We start from the raw sequence: 14,009 nt of genomic DNA, 5'->3' as shown, positions 1-14,009 counted from the left end.
ACCCAAAAAAAAGTTAACCATAAAGTGCTCAACAGGAAAAAAAAAAAATTAAATGAAAAAAATAATTGCCGGGAGCATTGGTGGTTGCGAATTTTCAGCTCCATTAAATTCAGACTTTGCTCTCCGTATCAAAGTACTTCATAGCATTTGTTACAACGGAGATGCAATTCCTTGAGAAGTGGCCGGATGTTGAGAGCAGAGTCTTTTGACTTCTTGGCAGGTGGCTGGTATTGCTGCACATCTGAGTCAGAGAAGGAGGAATCCTGCTGTCTGTCTGCCATCTTTTCAATTTCCTTTCAAAAAACAAAGTCCAAAGGAGGAACACAGCAGTAAAGGTGCTTCTTCCAAAAAAGTGAAAGAAATAGTGAGGAAAGTGGGTGGGATTATTGAAGAATCTGAAAAGAAATTACTAATAACCAATCAAAAGTGTTGTTTTAGAGTCACATGACTTTGTTTTCAAGTCACATGTCTTGATGTGCGCGCACGTTGCGCGCACGCATCGCAAAAGAATGACATTTTACTCGATTTTCGTAAAACATGAAAAGGAAGCAGGGAAGAGACTCCCTGACCCCCTAGGCTTTCTCAGGGAATCCCTGAAGGTTCTCGAAGGGCAAAAAAAATATGTTTTATTTTTCAAAAAAATCACGAGGTGCGCGCATGGTGCTCGCACCCCTTAGCCGCCATTTTGTGTTTCTGAAGCAAAACAGAGCCAAAAACAAAAGTGCATAACGTGAAAAGGGGGCAGGGTAGAGATTACCTGACCCCCTAGGCTTTTTCAGGGGGTCCCTGAAGGACTGACAAGGGCAAAAAAACACCTTTTTATTTTTTTTAAAACCACGACGTGCGCGCACGGTGCGCGCACGTCAGAAAAAAATTGAGAAAAAAAATACAGTTAAATTACAAGTGCCAGTGTTTAGATGTTGGTTGGCTCTAAAAAGAGCTGTTGTGTTAATTGACTTTGTATATATTTTAAATGTATATATATTTATATTCACTGAAAAAACCATAGGTTTCACACACATTATAGTTAGGAATTAGCATTTAAAAAACCTTAGAAATTCACTGAAAAAAACGTAGGTTTCACATACGTTTTAGTTAGGAATTAGCATTTTAAAAACCTTGCAAATTCAGCAAAAAAACCATAGGTTTCAGGCCTTATATAGTTAGGAATTAGCATTTTAAAAACCTTTGAAATTCACTGAAAAAACCATAGGTTTTAGGCCTTATATAGTTATGAATTAGCATTTAAAAAACCTTGCAAATTCACTGATAAATTCATAGGTTTCAGGCCTTATATAGTTAGGAATTAGCATTTAAAAAATCTTGCAAATTCACTGAAAAAACCATAGGTTTCAGTCCTTATATAGTTAGGAATCAGCATTAAAAAAAACTTTGAAATTCACTGAAAAAACTAAAAGATTTAGGGGTGTTAGCTGGACATTTCACTCATACAAAACCATTGAAATTGCTTCTATATAGTTATAGTTATAGTATAGCTATATTTCGCGCACCCGCAATACACTGCTGATGATGTCACATATTACATCATTCATGACATGGTCAGTGACATCACTGATGACATCACTGATGACATCTCAAATTACATCACTGATGACATCACTGATGACATCATCCAGTGAATGTGGTTTGCTTTGATATTTAAATATGTGTTATAAATACACTACTTTGCATTGAAGAATGAGTGGATATATAAATATAAATGTGTGGATGGTGGATTTAGTAGTGAATATATATATATATATATATATATATATATATTTATATATATATATATATATATATATATATATATATATATTCACTGAAAAAACCATAGGTCATAGACCATATATAGTTAGGAATTAGCATTTACAAAACCTTGAAAATTCACTGAAAAAACCATACGTTATAGACCATATATAGTTAGGAATTAGCATTTACAAAACCTTATTTTACTCACACAAAACCATTGAAATTCGCATATATAGTTAGTTGTACTAACTATATATCGCGCACCCGCAATCCACTGCTGATCATGTCACATATTACATCATTCATGACATGATCAGTGACATCACTGATGACATCACTGATGACATCTCAAATGACATCACTGATGACATCACTGATGACATCTCAAATGACATCACTGATGACATCACTGATGACAACATCCAGTGACTGTGTATTTCTGTAAAGTTAAAATATGTCTTACATATTGAAGAATGAGTGGATGTATAAGTGTCTGGATGAAGGATTTAGTAGATGCATGACTGACTGTATGAGTGAGTGATTAAATGTGTCTCACTGAGTGCATGGGTTAGTGACTAAACTGTCTTAATTTGTGCATCATTATGTCTGTTGTTCTGTAAACTGCTGCATGTGTTGATCAGTAGCTATATGAGTCGCTATATGGTTTATTGATTGGTTGCCCAAGTATTTGTATGTGAGGCTGAGTGTGTGTGTGTGTGTGGCTGGTAGGTGTGTGACTCTCTGCATAGATGTGTGACCAGTTGATTCACTAGCTGTATGGGTTCAAGAGTGCATGTGGGAACAGCTGTATGGGCGGTTGACTGTGTGCATGAGTGTATTGGTGAGTGAATGGATATCTCAGTGCTACATGTCAAAGTAAGAACATATGTAAAACACAGTACATGTGAGAGTTGACATATATAAATAACTGTGCATAAAGAGATAGTGAATGTGTGAGTGGCTGTATGGATCATTGTGAACTTGCATCAGGGATTGTATAAGAGAGTAAATATGTGTTAGTATATGTTTGAATAAGTAAGGTGTGTATAACTGTATAGTTGAGAAAATGGAGGTGTGATTGACTCTTTGCATGACTGAGTAGGTGTGTGAGTAACTCCATGGATGAGTGACAGTCTGTGAGTGTCTGTTTACACTGAGTGTATCTAAGGTAATATTAGAGTCTGAAGAGGTTCATCGTATTATCACATGAATAATGTCATCAGTGATGTGCTCAGTAATGTCATCAGTGATGTCATTTGAGATGTCATCAGTGATGTCATCAGTGATGTCATCAGTGATGTCATTTGAGATGTCATCAGTGATGTCATCAGTGATGTCACAGACCATGTCATGAATGATGTAATATGTGACATGATCAGCAGTGGATTGCGTCTGCGCGGTATATAGTTAGTACAACTAACTATATATGCGAATTTCAATGGTTTTGTGTGAGTAAAATAAGGTTTTGTAAATGCTAATTCCTAACTATATATGGTCTATAACCTATGTTTTTTTCAGTGAATTTTCAAGGTTTTGTAAATGCTAATTCCTAACTATATATGGTCTATGGCCTATGGTTTTTTCAGTGAATTTTCAAGGTTTTGTAAATGCTAATTCCTAACTATATATGGTCTATAACCTATGGTTTTTTCAGTGAATTTTCAAGGTTTTGTAAATGCTAATTCCTAACTATATATGGTCTATAACCTATGGTTTTTTCAGTGAATTTCATAGGTTTTTTAATAGCAAGTATATATATGTATGAAAGTAATAATTTTTATTAGAAATTTTAAAATGTGTAAATATTTTTTTTTTATTATTTGCCCCAGTACGCGCCCGGGGGCGCTCCCGGGGCACGTACCGGTGAACGTACGGGTGAGCGCCCCGGGGCGCATACCGGGGAGCGTCCCGTGAGCTCTTTTCCCGCGAACGAAAACAACATCATGACGTTTTGCGTAGTCGCGTGATGCGCCGCGTAAACGTGACGCATCGCGTAACCGCGTGATGCGTTTCTTCGGCGCGCTCCGTAAACGTACCCGGAAGCGCTCCGTGGCGCGACCCGGAGCGCGCAACGTAAGAGCTCCTGTGCGCGTAGCGTAAGCGCGTCGGGACATGTGACCTGAAAATAACACTTTTTATTGGTTCTCAACTTTTTTTTTCTACAAATGATGAAAGCCCCCTCCTTTTTTCCTCATTCTTACTTTTTTCTTTGAGAAAGCAAGAGCTATTTGTGAGACATGGCTTCAGTAGTAGCTGCAGCTGGTGCACCCCCACTTCCACCACCACCACCCAGAAAGGAAGGTCCACCACCCCAGATCCTTCCAGGAGTTGAAGAAGAGGAGGAAGAAGATGATGAGGACCAACAAACCAGAACATACTTGCCTGAAGAACCAAGACAAAGCCATGTCAAAGTTCATTATATATGGCAGTATTTTTCCATCCCTGCTGGGCAAAAAAAAGTGAATGCCCCGAAGGTGACATGCTTAATTTGCAACGAGGTCATGTCCAGGGGCAACCCAAATAAAAAATATTTATTTGGGAACTACACAATGATCCGCCACATGCAGAGGTGGCACCCTAACAATCTGGCACAAGCTGAGGTACGGGATCTGGTTCAGAAAAAAAGAGACCATCAGGCCGCACCTCCTCAGGTGAATTTTCAGTTGCAGCACCAGAAGGGCGCGAAACAGTACCAAATATACAAAAAAAAATTGGTGTAATAAAAATGGTCTGCATTTTTTGTGGAAAGACCCTCTGCTACGGGGAACTAAGCATTCACCTTATTAATGATTCCATCGACAACCACAACTGCAGCAAGAGAAGAAAGCAGTCGTTTTTTATTTTTTATTTTTTTGCTCCTCTCGAGCCACTGTTAATTCCCAGTTTTTTGTTTCTTGTTTTTTGTTGAGCCCTTTATAATGGCTGTTTTTCGTTGTTTCCCCCCCAAAAAAAACAAAAAAAACATAAAATTGTTCAAAAAATACAAAAAAAACAAAAAATGTTCAAAAAAATAAAAAAAAATATAAAACAACAAAAACATTAAAAAAAAGTTCTTTTCAGAACTACCTCCCATTTTTTAAAAATTACAACATTTTTTAGCACTCTTGACTTCATTTTTCTCATTGGTGCGCTTCCCGGTACGCGCACCGGTACGCGAACCGGAAGCGAACCAAATTTTTTTTTTTTAAAAAAAAGAAGAGTTAGTATAACGGAAGGAAACAGAGAGTAATGTTAAAAGAAAGACAGCTAGAGGGAGTAACACAGAGATACTGTTTAATAGATCTATTTACCGAAGAAAAGATGGAAGAGGGTATAATTGTGAAAAACAAAATAGATAAGGAAGTGAAAGAAAAAAAGGAGAGTAGAAGAATAATAAACAAGAGTTTCTTAGAGAATATGAGTGAATGTTCAAAATAAGAAGAAAAACAGTAAAGGATGTGGAATGAGAGGTGGGGATAGAACCGGACTAAAAGAACAATCCTGAGGGAAAGTGTTAAGAAAACAGTGAGCAAAAGTAAATAGGAATAAAACAAGATGTATGATAGTGACTAAGGTTAAAACATGTGGAATAACAGAGAGAAAAAACAGAAAGCAGAAAAGAAGAAGTGACAGAAAAGGAATGATTGAAACAGCAAAGAAATGTAAATAACATAGGGGCATATTATCAACACAGGCAATAACATGTTCGCTGCTTTTATCGGCAGAAAACTGCCGCTAAAGCCGCTTTTGCGGCAGAAAACTGCCGCTAAAGCCGCTTTTGCGGCAGTTTTCTGCCAATAAAAGCAGCGATAATTTTATCACCTGTGTTGATAATATGCCCCTTAGTGTGCTTGAACTACAGGGAGAAAGCATAATGAACAAGTAGTGAAAGAGTGATCAGTCAGAGACAGTGAGAGTAATAGAACAGGAGTGAGGAACTATGAGAACAGAGGGACCGAGAAAAGGAGTGGAAGGAGTAGAGTAAGTAAGTAATAGAGAAAGGAATGAGGGAAGTAGCAAAGGCAGGAAACTGGGGGTTAAAGAAATGAAGCAGTGGAACTAATAGAAGTTAAATGTGATAGAAATGTAACGAAAAGAGTACAAAACATTTACCTTATAATTGTCGTTAACTTAGTCACTTGTTATTTTTATACTTTCAATCTGTGAAAGAAAGAACAAAAATTTGAAAAATAATAAAACATGTATTTAAAAATTAGAAAAGACAAGGGAAAAGATTGACAATCATCCAATTTTACAAAGAAATAAAGTTAGAGATAAACATGCAGTAAAAAACAGAAAGAAACGGTGATAGACAGTCAGACACAAAAAGAAATTGAAATAGAGTAAATTACTAAGAGAAAAAAAAAGAAGATACTTTCAGTGACAGAAAAGAAGGATAGAAGAGAAAACTAAATTGAAGTTGTGTAAGCTACTAAAAGAAAGTGAGTAAGGTAAACTATATAAGGAAAGGGTGAATAAGGAAAAGAGAGTGAGGGAGAGAGGAGACAGAGGAATTGAAGGAAAGAGTGTCAGATACAGACTGAGTGAGGCATCTACACAATGTGATTCATAATGTTAGGAAACACAGGTAATGTAATTGAAAAACTTTCAATTTTTTTTGCTCATTCCACAATCACATCGCCTATGTTTCCTTTGCTTAGGTATCTCATTGTGCAGATGTAGTCTAGCATATGAAAGACTACGCAGAAGGTGAGCACTGTATGCAACACATTTGACACTTACAGAAGCCTCTGCTTCTCCATGCCCCCTACACAGTCCTAAATATATACATTTTAAACTGACGGTATCTTGTTGCAGATGAAGTGAGGCCTATCTTGCAACATGGTGCATCTTTTGCACTGCTGCTGTGTCACAAAAGTGACGCAACGGTGGCGCAAAAGAGGCGCACGGCCATCATTAAACTGCCCCTAACATTTTAAATGATTGTTTCAGGATGCCGATAAGGTGTGGCCTATCCAGAGATTTGTTTGAGGTGAGACCTACTCAGAGTTACAGATTAAATTTAGGCTTGTTGAAGAGTACAGAGGAGATAATACATGCGAAGTGAGTCATGTCCACTGCACTCTTGAACAAAGGCCAGACCTCCTCTGTCTCCCTGGACAGGCCTAAACCTCATCTGCACAATGTGATTCGTAATGTTAGGAAACACAGGTGATATAATTGAAAAACGTGCAAATATTTTTGCTCATTTAACAATCACATCACCTGTATTTCCTCAGCTTAGGTATCTCATTGTACAGATGTAGTCTAGCATATCCAAGAGTACGCAGAAGGTGAGGACTGTATGCAACAGAGCAATGTACATTACTCACCTCCCTTGACACTTACAGAAGCCTCAGTTTCTCCATGCCTCCTACACAGTTCTAAATGTATATCATAAATACAAAAAGTACAGAATTAATTATACATGTTAAATGGTTTATTTTTGCTGTTCTCAGAATATATCAAATTTCACTAAAAACAGTGAATTGAAGGTATTCATCATATAACAGCGGGGAAAAAAAAACACAATCAAAATGATTGTGTTTAAAAAACCCATATAACATAACCAATCAGAAATCAGAACTCCTCAAAAGTAACTTACTTTCCATAACGTCGAAGGATGTCCTATGAACAGCTTATACTCTGTTGTGCTGTTATTATTTTCAGCCCGCCACTTTCTGAAAGAAAAACTCGATCGTTTTGACAAATATGTTACATACAATAAATGACTTCTCGCTCTCTACCACACTTCTCCTCAAGGCCAAATCGTGTAGGAGCCATTTATAACTCTTGGAATTCTTCTAAGCAAATCCCGTCATTTTCTTTTTCCGCAACTTTCAGAAAGAAAACGTTCAAGATCACTTTCACAATCCTGTACTAGTAATATCTCACCCTTCTTGCTCACTCATTTTCCACATTTCCTATGACACTGATACTGCTTACTATGAAGCAGACTTACACTACCTCTATGACTACTACAATTATTTAATTCTCTACATCACTTTTAATCACAAAGCAATTTAAAACAGTACATAAAATTATATCAACACCTAGAATCTAAATAGGCCAGTTACCTACCCTAAATTCTTTCTTCTGAAAACAGAAAGTAAGAATATTTTTAAGTCAAAAGGCAACATTGTTTCATAGACAAATGTGAATCATTTCCGAAACATCAGCTTTTTTTACATTTTCAATAAGCTGTGTAATAAGCGGATGTTGTCAAAGGACCATCATGTCATATAATAGCTGCAGTTAAAAATGTTCTTCCTAAAATCAACAACTGTGTAGCCACAACATTTGTAATATAAGTTGAAAGCTTACTTTCATCAGGTTTATATAGTTGGAATTTTAAAATGACATTATAACCAAAAGTTTGTTCAAAAAATGTGTACACCATTGCAGACTTACATTACCTCCACTCCATGTTTTGATTGGCTGCTTGAATTAGCTTATTAAAAGAAACAGTTTTTCTGAACTCATTCAAAGTGCAGTTATTTTTCCATGACGTCAAGTGTTATGGTAAGAACACCGTTTGCTTTGGGGAATACTCTGTTGTCCTTTAACTAATCCGTGCCCACCACTTTCTGTAAGAAAACCTTCTTTTTTTTCAGGAACTACTTAAAACTAAAAAATACCTTTTTACTCTGTACTACACTTATCCTCAAGGGCAAATAGTGTAGGAGCCATTAGAACCTCTTGAAATTCCTCAGAGCAAATCCCGAGATTCTTTCCCTAAAATTTTGGTTGTAAAAACACCAGGTAAGAATTTTTAAGGTCAAAAGGCAATTTTTAAAAAAAAGTTAAAACAGATTCATTGCAGAATGACCAGCCGTTTCTAGACTTCAAATAAGCTGTGTAATGTCCTGATGTTGTTGAAGGACCGTCATGATATATAATTGCTGCACTTACAAAAATCCTTCCTGATATTGACAACTGCGAAGCCACAACATTTTTAATTAAAGTTGTCAATTTTGTTCCATCAGGCCTACATCGTTGGAACATTAAAATGACATACTGGCCATATGTTCGTATAAATAATGTTGACAACATTGCAGACTTACATTGGCTACACTCCATGTTGTGATCAGCTGCTTTTACTAGCTTATTAAAGGACACTGATTTACTGTCGGGCAAAGTTAAATATATAAATCTTTCTGAGTCTACACTAGTAGTACTTGATAACCTACAGTTCTCGCAGTCATGCTGCCATTGATAAGAAAGGCCAAACAGATGATCTACATCTACACCTTCATCTTGCAATACATCAAGCATATACATTAAAAACTCCTGACAATCTTGCTGAATATTTTGAGAGAATTGCGTTTGAACTGAACATTTGTCTAACAGATTTCGAATTTCAGACACACTTTCTATTTTTATTCTATCAGTGCTACATTTCTCTAAAACAGAATTCAACAAACTGCAAAATCTTTGATCCGAATTGACCACAATCTCTTCTTTTAAAGTTTCTAGAGAAAAGACAACATTAACCACTACATTAGCATAACAGTTGACACCAGAACTATTTTCAAATTGAAAACCAACAACATCTTCAACAGAATCCATTTTTTTTCTGCTTATAATTTTGGGTTCATCGACTTTTCGTCTTTTTGCTACAACCTCCCTACTATTGGTCACATTTCTTCGTTTCCGGCCTACCACACGTTTCTCAAACAAAGGATATTGAGGCAAATGTGGCGCATACTCTCTTCTTAACCTATTGTATTCCTTAATACAATCTAGATCCGCACAAATGTTTGTGACATCACACTCAATCAAGTACAATCCCGATAAAGTTCTGACTCGTGACAATGCCACATATGCCATACCTTCCTTGAACACAGAACTGCCAATATTCACCAATGCACTGTCTACACTTAAACCTTGCGATTTATGGATTGTCACCGCACATGCTAAGCAAACAGGAAACTGCTTACAGCGAACATATAAGTCTTTTACAAGCAAAAACCTAGCAGAGGAACGACCAATTAGCTGTACTTCCTCAATGCCATCAAATTTAATTTTTAAAAATTCAATTCCATCTCTATTTCTGTATTTCTCAAAATCAACAACATTACCCATTGATCCATTTACCAGACCTCTTTCAACATGTAAATTCCTTCTTAAAATTATACGGCAATTTAAGCACACATTCAGAGTCTTTTCAAAACCAGCAGTTTTAGATATAGTCTTCTCTAATGAATCCAATTTTGATTTCAAATTCTCAGACAAAATAATTGTTGCTCCCATATGCTCTATTCTGTCAATAGCTTCCAGTTTCACAATCTCTTGGTTTTCTAAATTCAACATTTTATTGTTGAAGATGGCACATTCTGCAAGAGTTGGCATCAAACATATTCCAGATTTCTTCTCAGTAATTTTCCGAAAAATATTCTCAGGCACAACGTCTTCTTCTGGATAAAAATTTGACAGTAATCGTGCATGTAAAGCTTCTTTCCCATGCTCGGTCACTTTTCCGATTCTAACAGTAGAATATTCTTATAATCTTCATCCTTCGCTTGACGCATATTTTCTCGCAGTTCAGCATAATTGAAGTTTAAACATATATTGACGTTGCCAATGCTCCCTAGGCACTTCCTGGTATCTTCATGCGTGAGCATTTTGAACACAGGTTGTCCTTTCACTGGTGTCAGCTGCAGAAGATCACCGAAAACAATGATGTGTTTGCCACCAAATAACACATCATACTCTGTTTTGAGAACTTCTTGCATTCTCAAATGCACAAGGGCAAGCATGACATTGGAAACCATGCTTACTTCGTCAATGATAAGAAGTTTCATTTTCCTCAAGACTCTTGAAACTTCACAACAAGAATCTCCAGATAACTTGTGGTATTGTAATTTGTTATCATGCTCCACTGGCAGCATCAGTAGACGATGCAAAGTAATACCTTTAATGTTATGTGCTGCCAGTCCAGTTGGAGCGGTGACAACACAAGACAGCGATGACTCAGTCCTTTTCTGCAAATAATATGAAATTGCTTTACTGAGGAAACTTTTTCCAGTTCCCGCTTCTCCACTCAGGTACAGTCGGACAGGCTTCAACGACGTACATGAGCACTCTTTCTTCTCATGACTTAATCCATGATCAATTTGGTGTGTAACTTCGTCATATATTTTCCTCTGCTCAACGTTGAGTTGTCTTTCCAAGTCTTCTAAGTTAACCGCATCATCCTGAGCATGTGCCATGGCTCTTTCCACTTCAATCATGGCAGTGGCAGCTTCATTTTCGATAACTGGTCCTCCTAGTGGATCCTGACTCAATGAAACAGAACTCAGACTGTCCTGAGAACTGTCTCTAGCAATCTCGGCTGCAATCGTTGCTTCCTGCTCGATTTCCGCATTCAACATTTCTAGATATTTGGGAAAAACAGGACATTCTATGGTCTCCTTGGCGGCATTGAAAGAGTCTTCGTAACAGAGGAAATCTCCAAGCAGTTCCTCTTCTGCACGCCAAGGCTTGAAAAGTTGCAAAAGTGCTAAATAGAAAAACTCTTTTCTTTCAGGAGATTTGCCACTCAATTTTCGATGGTTTACCAAGTGGCATTTTCTTTGCTTGACCAGACATCCCTCACTTCCAATTACAGCATACACTCCTTTATCAATATCTTCTTTGATATTCCTCTTGAATATGTAATTTTGTAGAACCTCATACAGACAAACATTCTGGAGGTGACTGCTTCTATTTGGATAATATGTATCCAACATGTTGGTCTTCAAAATATCTGTACTGTTTGGCTCCTTTTTCGCCAAATACTCAATTTCCCGCACAGGTTTCAGAACTCGATTACGCGTTGCAGCAAGACCAAGACTCGCCCAAATGATACTGCTAGATTTGGCATAGAGACGATCGGTCAGAACATTCGTAAGCTCCGATTTCTCGATGCGACAACATCTTCAGACTGAAACTGTACAACTTGTTACTGAGGCTCTTTTCATGGGAAATGTCCTCCCACATATCCTTCAATTCTGTCTTTTCTTTTTTGGTGATGTAAGATGTCACATACCGAGCCACAGCCATACAGTTATCAGCCACAAACTGTATATCCATGTTAGCATTCCACATGGACAAAATCACTGGGTTGTAGTCGTTGATGTACTTGGACTCTTCGTTCCTTTTCAAATTGTATGTATTTTTGGGTGATTTCCTCGTCACATTATGTTGCAGCGAAGACATCAAACTGTTCACTCTTCCTTTAGAAATCACCGGTCGTGAAAGGCGAAACGACATTTTGTGTAGAACTTGTCCTTGTTTCTGAATTTACGACGACAGTACTTTCCACAACGATGGCTTTGGAAGCTTAAAACTTGTTCTCTTAGGCTTTTATCTTCCTTTGTGTTTGGAACAGCACATGTAGAATACTGTTCTATGAAACTCATCACTAAGTCATCCGGATCTGTTCCAAATTTGGGTGCATCTTTGATCCATAGCAGCATATGTATATGAGGAGCACCTCTTGCTTGGTACTCCTTTCTCCAAAAGAAATCCAACACCTCTCCAAGAGGTGGATTCTTCTTGTTCATGATGAAAGACATCATAGCTTCAAATCTATGATTGAAGTATCTGCATACATTCACTGGATCCAAAGAGCACAGTTCTCCAGGTGTCTTGAATTCGATATTTTCAATGTTTCCATTTGCCTCTCGTAGAAATTCAAGTAAGTCTTCCCAGCCATACTCAGCACAGCTGAGAGTGAGGAACCAAGTGGGAGTTCCTAAGTTCCTCAGCATACATTTTAAATCACCATGACGACGGTACCAGTACTCATTAGTACCACGCTGACACGCCATGAGATTAATCAGGTGAGAATCCAAAATACTGTCTTGCACATCGACTTTATCCATAAAGTCCCTTGCCGAGATATTTTGCATCTGTACACCACTTTTCAAAATGTGGTTCACTGCATATGACAGTCCAGACAGATCACTTTCAAACAGTAAATGAAACAAATAGGGAATGCATTGACGAAACCTAGGATCTTCTGCATACAATCGTAAAGTCCGGTATTCAGAAGCAGGAATTTGATGAGGTCGCTCATCATATCTTCCTCCTTGACCTGTTGGAAATAGCTGTGGGAAACACAGAGCTTCCAAACTTTCCTCCCAAACACTAATGGGACTCCCTTTGGCTTGTTTCATTTGAAACAACTCAATAGCATTCTCCATGACTTCCTTGGAATGCAAAGGATGAACACTATAATGTTCATATTTTTCTTCATTTTTAGAGGCTTCTACTTTCTCAATTTGTCCAGCACACAAATCGCTGTCCTCTTCTTCACTTACTTCCTCTTCTGCAACATATACATTCTTGTAGTACTTATTGTTTTTCTTCAAATACAATGTTGCCTTTTTGACTTTCCTAACATCCACTAAATCTTGCCAGATTTTCTTACTCTTTGTCGGAACCCCATTAACTAGGATAACCAGAGGTTCCTCTTCCACTTTCTCTACTCCAATTGTATTAATGTGTTTCTTGAAATCTAGATGCAAATAAACAACTCTTCCCTTTAATCCTCTCTGTAAATCTGATGGAGGCAATTTCCCTGTCTTTGGCTCCATTCGTACAATAGCCTGAAAGGGATGGACACTTTGAATCAAAATAGATTCATAAGTATTTAAATCCTTCAATTCAAAAGGAATGTCAACCAATTCCAGATTATTATGAACCGCTCTAGCAGGCATCTGGTTTTGATTTAATTTGTTACAACAATAAGTACACACACGTTGATCCGATCCAAAATCAAAACAATTTTCTACCATCAAGTATGTTGCGAAATCCTTCCATTCACTATTATTTTCCCTTTCACTTTTTGCATATAAATCCACTAACTTAGTCTGATTCTTATAATAAGTGCGTCGACAACACACACAAGTGAAATTAGGCCTCTCACTTGATTTCACCTGAAACGTGGCAATTTCCTTCTGAAAATTATCTGTACTGGAAACCTGTACACTCTCTTCCACATTACCTTCTTCTTCTGGGTCAATTTCAACATTATTCTCTTTACTTGCAAAGTAACAAAACTCAATTTCTTCGCAAATATTCTTCACATCTACTTCAGAACCATGCAAAAGAGCAGTGCATAATTGTTTAAGCATAATTGCTGGACTCTTAGCATAATACAACATTCTAACTAATTTCCTCACTTTATTATGATGCACTGCTAGCATCCTGAAATGATGAAAAACACTCTGGCATACTCTCCTGGAAAGACAAGCCAGTGAATGACCATGCAAACCTGTCACTTCTCTCAC

This window comes from Lissotriton helveticus, chromosome 1_1, assembly GCF_964261635.1.
Source record: "Lissotriton helveticus chromosome 1_1, aLisHel1.1, whole genome shotgun sequence".
NCBI classification, from domain to species: domain Eukaryota; kingdom Metazoa; phylum Chordata; class Amphibia; order Caudata; family Salamandridae; genus Lissotriton; species Lissotriton helveticus.
The sequence above is the reverse complement of the archived record's forward strand: the minus strand, read 5'-3'. Positions refer to the sequence as shown.